Source organism: Lontra canadensis, unplaced genomic scaffold (genome assembly GCF_010015895.1).
Source record: "Lontra canadensis isolate GAN:19392208 unplaced genomic scaffold, GSC_riverotter_1.0 scaffold4, whole genome shotgun sequence".
NCBI lineage: Eukaryota > Metazoa > Chordata > Mammalia > Carnivora > Mustelidae > Lontra > Lontra canadensis.
This window is the reverse complement of record NW_022630998.1, coordinates 50,147,689-50,159,548: the sequence shown is the minus strand read 5'-3', so window position 1 is coordinate 50,159,548 and position 11,860 is coordinate 50,147,689. Positions and strand designations below refer to the sequence as shown.

The following is an 11,860-nucleotide window of genomic DNA, read 5'->3' as shown; positions in this document are numbered from 1 at the left end:
ATTCTTAAGATCCAGGAAAAAAAAAAAGTGTGAAACATAAATGCAAATATCAAAGAAAGAGCTCATATTTAAATGAAATGCTGATCCATCATTTTCTATAGTAGATGTCTGTATAATCAGTTAGTCCAAAAGCTCTTATTCAAGTCCTATTGAGTCAAGGATGTCGAGTAGCCAATGATCAGCTTCATTCATAGAGACCATCCTGAAGATTCATTTGGTAGCTGATGACCAAGTCTAGTAAATTTGATATTTAAATTTTCTGAGTTGGTTAGCTCTAGGTCAATTCAGTGCTGTCAGGTTCTCCCTAAACAAATGAATGAACTTAGAATCTATCAAAAATTAAAAAAAAAAAAAGTTTCAACACAAAACTGCCCACATGCCTCAAAGACTGCAAACTGATATTTTGAGAATTAGGTAAATGTGCTCTTTGTTTCACACCCACATCCTAAAAAATATTTCCCTCAGAAAGAAATTATAGCAACTTAATTTACAAAACTAAAAATGTAATGATATTGGTGTATAAGTAGGGGTTTTGGAACGTGCATGTTCCTAAGACTCTCTTGAGTGGTCATAAAAGATGCAGATCCCTGGCCTCACCCCAGAAACTCTTATTCAGGAAGAGGTATTTTTAAAACCTTTCTGAAGTGGTTCTGATGCAGGTGGTCCAGAAACACTTCTTCAACAACACGGTTATAGACAATTAATAAAAAGATTGCAGCTCTTCCTATGTCCGTGCCTAGTAATGATCCTAGGTGTGCTTTGGCCTCTCAGCTTTGGAATTCCTATGTGCTATATCCTGATGGGTGGCTGTGTGGCCCTCTTCCTCTACTTCGTTGGGTCTAAAGAAAGAAAATTGGCCTATGGAGCTAGTATCACAGTTTTGTTTTGTTTTATACTTGACAACCTAGAGAGCCATGCCCTATTCTTTTGTAACTTGAGAAAAGGGGTCATTTTCTCCCTGATTTACCTCAGGAAGCCAAAGTCTGGTGTAAAGGCACCTGGCCAGCCATCACCATTCTCTCCCCTTTGAGGATGGCCTGATGGGGGTGTGGTGGGAGACAGGGCTCTTCCAGAACTTGACCAGAAAAGTCCTTAACACTTAAACTTGTTAAAGGACAAATATCTTCTGACTCCCAGAAATACCCATCATCTAAAAAGACCTAACTTTTCAGTAAACATGAGGCAGAAATAGGAAAATTTAAAAAGCAGCCAAAGAGATTTCCTCCTGGCTCTACCATGACAGCTGTTGTTTTCCACTAAATGATAATGAGCAATCAGCAAGTAGCTCACCTACCAAATGCTGAATCCATTTTCCAGGGAAGCCTAAGTTTCCGTTTTAGGGAAATATAACTGTTTGCATTTCTTTATCTGTAATCTCTTAGCAAACTTCCTAGGGAGCCATATCTCTTATTTATACCAAGGAGAGAAGTTTTCCTTGTAGCTACAGGGATGAGGAGGGGAGGTGAAGACAAACAAGTAAACCAGAAACAGCACGTGCCTCAGGAGGAGAAGCCATTTATTTTGAGAAGTAAAGACTCGCAGAATATTCTCAGATATCAAATCAAGAACTTTGCTTGTTTTTTCCTCATGTTGTCTAGAAAATAATTAGCTTAATCTTTGATGCATGCTCCGCACTCTTAATCCTTGGAGACACAAAAGTAGGGAATGTAAAATTAGCCTTGCCTTGCTCAAGTTGGGAAGGAAATGTGAGTCCTCTATAATTTGAAAAGTTAAGAGGGAATAAATCACACCATTTGCTTCATTCTTCATCTGGAAAATGTTCACGAGTCCCCAGATCGTCTGCATTCCAAATATCTGATCATGAAGGCCACAGATTCTTAGATGAGAATACAGATCCAGCATCTCAGGGACACATTCAAATACCACATAATGACTCACAGTTGATCAAGCACTTGTGTGTATTCAACCGCCGACTTCCGCCGTCACGTAACCCGGTGCTGCTCGGGAGTTCCAGCACGTGACTGCCCTTAGCACAAAGGATTGGCCCCTCCCCTCTTCCCCTTTGGTGTCCAGACTCCAGCTAAGTTGCACTTTCTGTATATTTGTTTTGGATCTGCCTAGATCTGTGTGTGGCTGTGAAGACTTGTCAGAGGCAGCTTGGATAAGTGCTCTCCGTGTGACCGTGGTCATGCCTTCGGTGGGGACAGCAAATTGCACTCTTCAATTAACTACATAGGCCAGGTATTAGCCTCCAGGTGGAGCTGAGACCACTGAAACACTGACACTATTAAGCCAACAGTTTAAATTACACGTCCCTATCTAAGTCATTCAAAAAAAAACCTAACGCTACTAAATGGATACCTTTAAGTGCATGAAAACTAGAACATAATTTCTATTATTATGACCTTTGAAAAAGAATGCAGTATTTTCTTGAATGTAAAAAGCTATATGGTAGTGTGGACCATGTATGTGTTGTGCCCACACCTGATGTGTGTCTACTTCCTTGTGTAAAACAATACAGCCAGGAAACCAAGTTGATCTGAAGACAATTTAAGCTACAGGGTAAGAACCTAGCAGAGAAGCTGCCCAGAACTGATGCTGAGTGCTGTGTCTGTTCACCCTGCCCCCTCACCATGAACGCTACTTGGAACTGAAGATGAATAAATATTGGCTATTTTAGGCTTTGGTTGTGAGGAATTCCAGAGAGAATCTTTTATAGTTTGCTTGGATACTTTTCAGATATGCTGTTGGGCAACTTCAGCTCTGTACTTTGAGTATTTGTTAATTCATAATCGATTAAAAGCCTGCTATGTGCCAAGTCTGTAATAGACAGTGAAAATAGAGAGTCACAGAGGAAGACCCTCCCTGCCTTTGGGGATCTTATAGTTCAATGGGAGGTTCAGAGATGAACACTGATCATTTCGTTACCGGATTTGCAAGTTAACTGAGAGGTAAGAGCTGGGACTGCTCAAACCCTTGGAAAGTTTGAGGAGGCCACCAGGGAAGCCCTCTGCTATGTGGTAACTGTGAAGTAAGAATTTGTCTGATAATAATGTGGAGAAAGGGGAGGATAATTTTGGCTGACGAGGAACATGGCTGAGGCACTGAGGAAAGTTTGGAACAGGGAAGGAGTTGCAAATACTGTCGTTAGACTAAGTGAGGGAGTAAGTAATATGAGCTGAGGCTGGGGGAAATCAGCAGGGACCTGATAAGGCTAAGGAGTTTGGATTTTATCCTGAGGGTAATGGGCAGCCATCGAAAGATTCTAATGGGAAATGACATGATCAGATTGGCAGTTTGGAAAATTAATTCCCACAGCCTTAGGGAGGATAAATTGAGGAGAGATTATCTTGGAGGCAGGACGAAGTAGTTAGGAGGTAATTACGGTAGAGAAAAAAACATGAGAAGGAACTGAATAAGTTTGGGTTAGCTGAGCACCATCAGCACGGACATGACGCGGCCTCAGGGTGTGAACAATGTACGTGCATACTGGGCAGCCAGACTTTGCACAGATGATCTTACTATACACTCTTTGAGGAGATGTTTCTACACTAATAGACATGATTGATTCATTTCCATGCGTCTTTTCCCATGCATACTCCTCAGCACAGGTGTTAGTGAGCAGAGCTTGATAATTAATTGCTGTTTCATAGTTTTCCATAAAACTGGGCTTGGGGAATAGAGATTAATGCGGGTCTTCCTCCCCCTTCTTGTCTACTCAGCTCCTCGTTTATGAGCTTGGTAGATAGATAAACATAGATGAGGAAACCCCAAGTTAAGGCTAACTCTCCTATTCAGATTTTATTTTTACCATCTTTGCTTGAAATCATGCCAACCAAGTAATTAAATGCTATCACAATGGTGGTGTCATGATTTGGTATTAATTGGACTTGTCAATGATTTACAGAATCTTGATGTGACTGTAAGAGTATTTTAGATATGGCAGGACTTGGGGAGGATTTCCTTTTTCGTTAATGACTTGGTAAGCCTAGTAAGTCAGTGGTGGAGAACAAGAAGATAAATGCAAATATTGACTAAAATATTTGAATCACCAGATTCCAGAATAAGAAATGTATTTCTGCACAAAACCAAGTCAACTGTATTGCGCACTTAGTAATGGCTAACTAGACAAAATAAATTGAGCACTTTCTCTGCACCAAGAACTATGCAGTGTCTGTCTGCATGCGTATAAATGTCTTATTTTCTCATTTAAGAACTCGTTGGCCTCCAGTTAAAGCAACCTCTAAAAGTTAGGGTTTATCCCCAGATGTTCTGACATCAAATGTTAAGCCCTTTCCTCTATCCTGTTTATTTCCCATGCCTGCTCTCTCTGAAATAGGCATGCATTTCCTTCTTTGGGGAGCAGGGAGTATTTCCTTGCCACGTGAGCCTTTCAGGCACTCAACCACTCTTGTGTTTCACTGCTGAAGGAAGTTTTTATCCTAACTGGTCTGAATATTTCAGGTGGTTTTGGTTGTCAGTCACAGTCATATGGAGGACAGCAAAGTTTTCATTTCCTCAGTTACGGGGAAGAATACCTCTAAGCGTATTTTAAGCTGATCTCTTCATATAGGCAGATTTTGTGCTAAGCACGTTTGATTAGTTCGTCTAAGCTTCACCCTAATGTGTATGAGACACATCTCTCCCAGTTTCACAGGTACAGAAATTGGATTGCAAACCTTGAGCAGTTCACGCAAGGTCCTTGGATACTGAGTTGCGAGGCCAGGATTCAAATTCCGGTTTGCCTGCCTCCAGAACCCAAGAGTTCAAGCTTCACACTAGAGTGTCTTGTACTTAAAAATCGACTGCTAGAGCACTGCCACTCAAAGTAGCCAGTCCATAAACAGTCACTGGTCCCTAAGGGCACAAGAGAACTTGCCCCACAATGTAAACTGACGTACCTCTTCCTTTATGGGGGAAGCTACACCATTTTAAGAAAAAGTGCCAGCTTCCTGGTCCAGTTGGCTTACATCCTGGCCAAGCTTCTGCTTATCTTGTTGCAGCCCAGTAACAAAGAATCCCAAACAGACTGGTTCAGAGACCACATTTGAAACTTGCAATAAACCGGGTAGCTGTGGGCCTGCCCAATTCATCTGATGATAAAGACCTACTGAAACTGTAACAACACATTTCTTGTGCCCATAAGTGCCTCATGGTTAGCAGGAAAAAAGAAGCTTTCATAGACATATCTGAAAATTTCTAATGAGATGCATAAATCTTCTTTTTTAAAAATGGTCCATCAGAGGTTGTATTCCAAAATGAAGCTAACTTTCTGTTTCGAGATCTGAAGTACATATAGTTCTGTGACTATTCTGATTTTAAATACTATGCTTGTAGGAGTAACAGTAACTACATTGTTCAGTGATTTGGCCGCAGGGAATGTTTAGTTCATGTTTACATTTTTCTTTCATACAATCCTTAAAATTATGAGTAAAGTGCTTCCTGGAAATGCTATATAAATACACACGAATCAAATGAAAATAATAGGAAGGAGATAGAGAATCGAATGAACAATTACCTAATTTTTTCAAGACCGACGTCTTTAATATGGTTTCCATGGGATGTTAGACAGGTTTTGAGAAGCATGAATCCCAAGTGTCATATGGTTCTGAGGTTAGCAGGGGTTTTGTCAGACTCTTTCCTTCATACAAGGCCATTTGCCACTTATGCCTGGGGCATAAAAATTTCTTTATGACATCCCTAGATGATTGCTTTCTCTTTGTTTCTTCCTCCCTTTTTTCTTCCAGTCTCTCTCTCTCATTTTCTCTCTCCCTCTCTTATTAAGAAAACTTGTCTGTTCAAAATAAAGTTCAGTGCCTCTGTAAATTCTAAGAAGGCAAGGAAACCATGGCTTTAGTTAATCTTCATTGTTGAGGTAGGAGCAATTTCAAACTCAGTAGGGTTCTGTGTATTCACTTCACAGTATATTGAAATTTCTTATATAATTTTAGAAACTGTGGTATGCTGATGCCCATTAGTCTTAGAACACAAACTTTTGCAATTTTGAATGATGCAAAGATTTACCGTTGTTGTATTTTTGCCTGTCCTCTATCAAGTGCTTGATCAGGAATGCAACATGAATTTGTCTAACAAAGCAGGAATTATTTATACAAGGTAAAGCCTTTAAAACAAGAAATGTTTACTGAGCATCAATTTTGCACAAGTAATTAGGAAAAGGCTTGGCCCTTGCTCTCAGAGGTGCTGTTGAACAATGTCATTTTTCCGTCTAAGCTATAATTCTGTTTAGAAATTAAAGAGCAAAGGTTCTCTGAATGGCACTTTTTTTTCTCCCTTCCTAAGAATCAATAGGCAATTACACTGACCTGGAAAGCAAAATAAACTCACCCCAATATATCAGTTTACCATTTAGAGGACAGCACACACTTTTTTTTTTTTTTTTAATTTATTTATTTGACAGAGAGAGGGAGAGAGATCACAAGTAGGCAGAGAGGCAGGGGGAAGCAGGCTCCCCACTGAACAGAGAGCGCAATGCAGGCCTCGATCCAAAGACCCTGAGATCATGACCCGAGCTGAAGGCAAAGGCTTAACCCACTGAGCCACCCAGGCGTCCCAACAGCACACACTTTTATATGCTGACTGAAACATATGCTTCTATAGTCATTTTTTAACTCATGTGAGAAGAACTTCTTTATACACCATGAAAGGTATTATCCTTAACTGACAAAGTAAAAGATTTTAAATAATCAAATAATTCTTTCAAAATATGATAACTTGTCCCCCCCCACCTTTTTCTTTTTTAACAGCAAACATATTGAGGTTTGCTAAAATTTGTTGTCCTTGGCCTCTGGACCTAGAATAATCTTCTATCACATCTTTGATGATGTAACTTTGGCCATCCTCTTTCACTCAACAGAGTAAATCTTTGGTCAAGCAGCTTAATGACAACCATACTTGACTTTGCTATAGCCTCTGCCAGTTCCAGCGTAGGGTTATTATTCTCATTTTACCTTTGAGAAAACTGAAGCTAAGAGGGCTGAGAGTCTGTGAAGCCCAGACTTATAGTTGTCTCTCTGGGTTCAGATCCATGGCTTGTCCAATATGTGATTTGGGGCAAGTTACTTAAATTTTTTTGCATCAGTTTCTCCATGAGTAAGGTGGGGTAATGACAGGACCTGCCTTCCTGGTTGCTGTGACAACTTGAACTAATTAGTGTATTCTAGATACTTAGACCAGTGCCTGGCATATAGTAAAACTACACCTAGGTCAACATTTGGACCCAGATTTCTGACTGCATCTAGTGTTCCTTTCATTACACTAGTGTTTCAGTTATGGCTTATCTCACCACTTCCTGTGGTGGTTGATGGAGTACTGGACCACAGGGAATAGCAGCGCCTTCTGCTGTAATTTCTACAGCTTCTTGAATTCAACATAATCTAGGCAATAACACTGTCAATGAAAACAATTCATTTAGAAAGGCATCCAGTGGGCCAGGATCAGTATCCAATGCTTTACGTGTGTTTCTCTACTCAATTTTCATAGCAGATATACTTATTTTCATTTTTACAAATGGAGAAATGGAAGCACCAAGAGATTTGTACATCTAATCAGAGGACAGTGATATGTATCAGAAGGGAGTTTCACATCTGACTTAATAATAGCATCCTTGGAGTAAAACAGGAATGTGCTTAACCATATTAAGCAATCTGATCGTCAGAGCTCATCTTCATCTATTACCCCTTTTTTGTGCTCTGAAGCTCGTGGACTTTTTCAAGAAGTAGTGGCGGGTAGCATGGGGGGAATGGATGGATCAGGTGTAGGTCATGACAGTAATAAGATGACTGTGTACAGCATGATGACAGAGGAGGAAGCAGGAGAAATTTAAGAAGTTCACCTAATAACTTAAAAACACTCCATTCTGGGATATTTCAGAAAAGGGGAGGTGGCCTACACACCTCAGTAACCCCTCAAACATTGGTGTCTACCAGTGCTGGAGTCATGAGCGTTCGTAACAGTGGCAGAACTTCCTGCAGAAAATGTAAGATTCTGCTTTGTGTCCTCTTTCTAGTGCACATTTTGGAGAATTTTTACTCTCAAATAGTAAATAACCATTTGGGTTTTAGAGGGGTAAGCTCCAATTATTTGGACTGTTTCCATACTTTAACCACACTCTTTAAATCTAACCTTTGGAGCAGTAGGGATGTCTGAATTCAGAACTTGGGGGAACCTGAGAGTTTCCTGTGACTAATGATTTGGATCAAATAATAGCATTCTATAAATATTTTGAGTATTTTTTTTTTTTTGTCTCCATGACATCACTATATTGATCAGCTCCTGTTCAGTGTCCTTCTTTGAAAATCGTCGATCACTTCTCAGGTCATCATCATTAATTACATTTGCAATTTGTTTGTGAAATGTTACAGGCTTTTCCCTTCTTTGCCCAATTGAGTTATTTCAATGTGATTATAGCCACTGCTCCTTTCCAGCCTGGCATAATCAGGTTCTTTGCCACCAGAGTCAAGTTGGGTTTTGTTATGTTAGTAAGTGACTGAAGGTTATTCATAGAGCAGGGTAGAAGCAGGGTTACCTCAGTTTTCCTCCTGCTTAAATATTAGTGCTTGCTGTCTTCATTAAGTCATCAGATGGCACTTTAATACACACCAACAATAAGCAGAACCTGTGGATTCTATTCCTAAAGTTGATAGAGTTTGAAGAAGTCACAGTCTTTGCATTGTGACTGCATCCTAAGGGGAACCTTCCTGCATTGTTGGTAGGAATGCAAGCTGGTGCAGCCACTGTGGAAAACAGTATGGAGGTTCATGAGAAAGTTGAAATTAGAACTTCCCTGTGATCCAGCATTGAACTACTAGATATTTACCCAAAGGATAAAAAAAAATTTTTTTGAAGGGCTACATGCACCCCAATATTTATACTAGCATTATCAGCAATAGCCAAATTATGAAAAGAGTCCAAATGTCTATTGACTGATGAATGGATAAAGAAGAGGTGGGATGTATCTATATCTGTATCTATCTATCTATCTGTCTACATCTATATCTATGTGTCTATATACTGGAATATTATCTGGCCATTGAAAAGAATGAAATCTTGACATTTGCAACGACATAGATGGAACTAGAGGATATTATGCTAAGTGAAATAAGTCAGTCAAAGAAAGGCAAACACATGATTTCACTCAGAAAACAGATGAACATATGGGAAGGGGGAAAAAGAGAGAAGAAAACAAACTATAAGAGACTCTCAAGGATAGAGAACAAACTGAGGGTTGATGAAGGGAGTTGGGTGGGGAATGTGCTAGATGGGTGATGGGGATTAAGGAGGGCACTTGTGAAGAGCACTTGTTGTGATGGGTGATGTAAGTGATGAACCACTGAATTCTACTCCTGAAACTAGTATTGCATCGCATGTTAAATACCTGGAATTTAAATAAAAATTTGAAAAGAAAAAATATTTTAATTGAAAAAAAAAAAAGTAGAACTGTATTATTGAAGTTCCTTTCCAGTCACTAGGGATGCAGGAAAGATAAATGAGGTGATCTGCACACAGAATGTGTGGAAGCCCTCAAATCATGTATCAGCTGGTAGCAATTCTTTTCTTGTTGGGATTGTTGTCTCCCAAGCCCTTCTCCACTAGCAGTCATTACTGTGCTCCAATGGACTGGTGCAGCCGTGAAGCTGAAGTCAGTGGGGTTTACACAGAAAGTCAAAAAATAGCAGGATTAGATTTACCAATTCAGCATTTATAAATCAGATATGGAGGGATTTCTTTCTGAGGTAGGACATCAACCAATTATGAGCAAGCATTACAGTGAAATATTAAAGCCATATTTAACATTGTTTTCCCCTTATCTGCCTCCACCAGGCAACTTCCCTTCCTTTCCACCTTTAATGTCAGGGGACAGCCATGATGAGCTATGGATAAATTCAGTGGTGGGGAGGTTTAAAGATTTTGAGATTCTGGGGCACCTGGGTGGCTCAGTGGGTTAAGCCTCTGCCTTCGGCTCAGGTCATGATCTCAGGGTCCTGGGATTGAGCCCCACATTGGGCTCCTTGCTCAGCGGGGAGTCCACTTCTCCTTCTCCCCCTGCTCATGCTCTCTCTCTCTCACACTTGCTTACTCTCTCTCTCTAAAATAAATAAAATCTTAAAACAAACAAACAAAAAAGACTTTGAGATGCTACCCACATTTTGAGGGCACACTATTTTAGTCAGCACTAACCCACCTCTGGGTGGAAGCAGCATCTTCAAAAGCTAGGATGAGATGTGAAGAGGCATACAGGTTCTCGCCACCACAATCAACCCCATTAATACAGAAGTATATTTTACAGTCGCTCTTAGACATAAAGCCATATTTCTAGAAAGTCTAAGAATATCTAAACTCATCAAATTAAAGGACATAAGTGGATACCTGATGTGCTTCCTAGCACATGGCTGATGAACATGAACCCTTCCCTGTCCTCCTTCATTATCAATAATTACTGTGCCTGATAGACTGACGTTATTAGCACCTGGTGACAAGAACACAGAGTGGATGGGGTTAGAAAGTGGGGAGAGTCAGGCAGTGCAGAAAGTCATGAACAAGACCCCCCAAAGGAAGTGGGAAACCCTAGGGTTTCAGGGGATTTTCATGAGAACTTCAGGGAAAACAGAGCTTGGAGCCCGGAGAACTCTAACGTGGGCAGTCCTCAGATGTTGTGATCATGTTGTACTTCTAGAGAAGGATCAGTGCATTCCAGTGATCTAGTCCCCCATTGAGGTCAGGGGAAGATAAAAAGAGAATTGATGAGTTCAAATGCCAATGTTTTGATACATTGAATCAGTTAGGGTACAGTTGCCTGTAGGGGGCCCAGAGAACAACACTGTCTCAGATTTCTGTGTCTAGGGAGAGCAGAGTGGGAGACTTCACGGTAAAATCATACACACAAACTCTTATTCCACAAAAGAATGTGCAAATAACTTCTCATAATCTCTGCCAAAGGTAGCTCTTAGCATTTCTATTTAGACAATGGAAATATACCAGTGACTTGGCACTGCTTGCTCTGAAATTGATATTATCTTCTGCTGCATTTGTTCCTAGCAGAATATGCATGCACATGCATGTGACCTCTAGGACAGAGATCCAGTCATCACAGAGAAAGAATCTACTTTGAGTTTAACACGTTTCTTGTGTTATCTATGGTATCTTGTTAACTCCCACAACTACCCTCTGGAGTATGGATTATTATCATCCATTCACTGATGAGGAAACTGAAGGTCAAAGAATTTCAATGACATATTTAACATCCTACAGGTAAACATGGCCAAGACCATCTCTAGGAACCCGGGTCTTTCATCACAAATTCATTTTCTCCATAGGAGCTATTTCCATTGAATGTTCTGTGAGAGAGGTCATTGGGATTAAGAGTAAAGGAAGGCAGCCAAAGCTAGAATGACAATCTTCTACGACCCTCTATTTTATAGTCATTTTTTTAATAGAGTTGGAAGGAAAAGTAAACCTTCTCTCTTTTTTAGGTAAAAATGATCAGAACTATACAAGGAAAGAAATGATGGGCAGGGTGATTACAGCTTAGCTAAGGTGACACAATAAAATGGTTATAATACTTTTAAAATACAATATTTAGGGACACCTGTGTGTCTCAGTTGGTTAAGTGTTTGCCTTCGGCTCGAGTCGTGAAACCATGGTCCTGGGATCCAGCCCCACGTGGGGCTCCCTGCTCCCATGTGGGGATCCTGCTTCTCCCTCTGCCTGCTGTTCCGCGGCTTGTGCTCTCTCTCTGACAAATAAATAAATAAAATCTTATACAATATTTATACTCCACCAATAAAAATGTATATCCTTCCCTCTACCTTTAAGAGTTTAGAATCCGGGGCACGTGGGTGGCTCAGTGGGTTAAGCCTCTGCCTTTGGCTTGGGTCATGAT

At 40.3% G+C, this 11,860-nt stretch overlaps 1 long non-coding RNA gene across 1 annotated transcript in view; it reads left to right on the top strand.

Annotated features, from left to right (window-relative positions):
* The first annotated feature begins 2,819 nt into the window (after positions 1–2,819).
* Positions 2,820–11,860, top strand: part of LOC116859016 — a 188,998-nt gene continuing 179,957 nt past the window's right edge. Inside the window, exon 1 of the long non-coding RNA XR_004381072.1 lies at positions 2,820–2,912. This is a non-coding gene — a long non-coding RNA (uncharacterized LOC116859016). The remainder of the gene's footprint in view (positions 2,913–11,860) is intronic.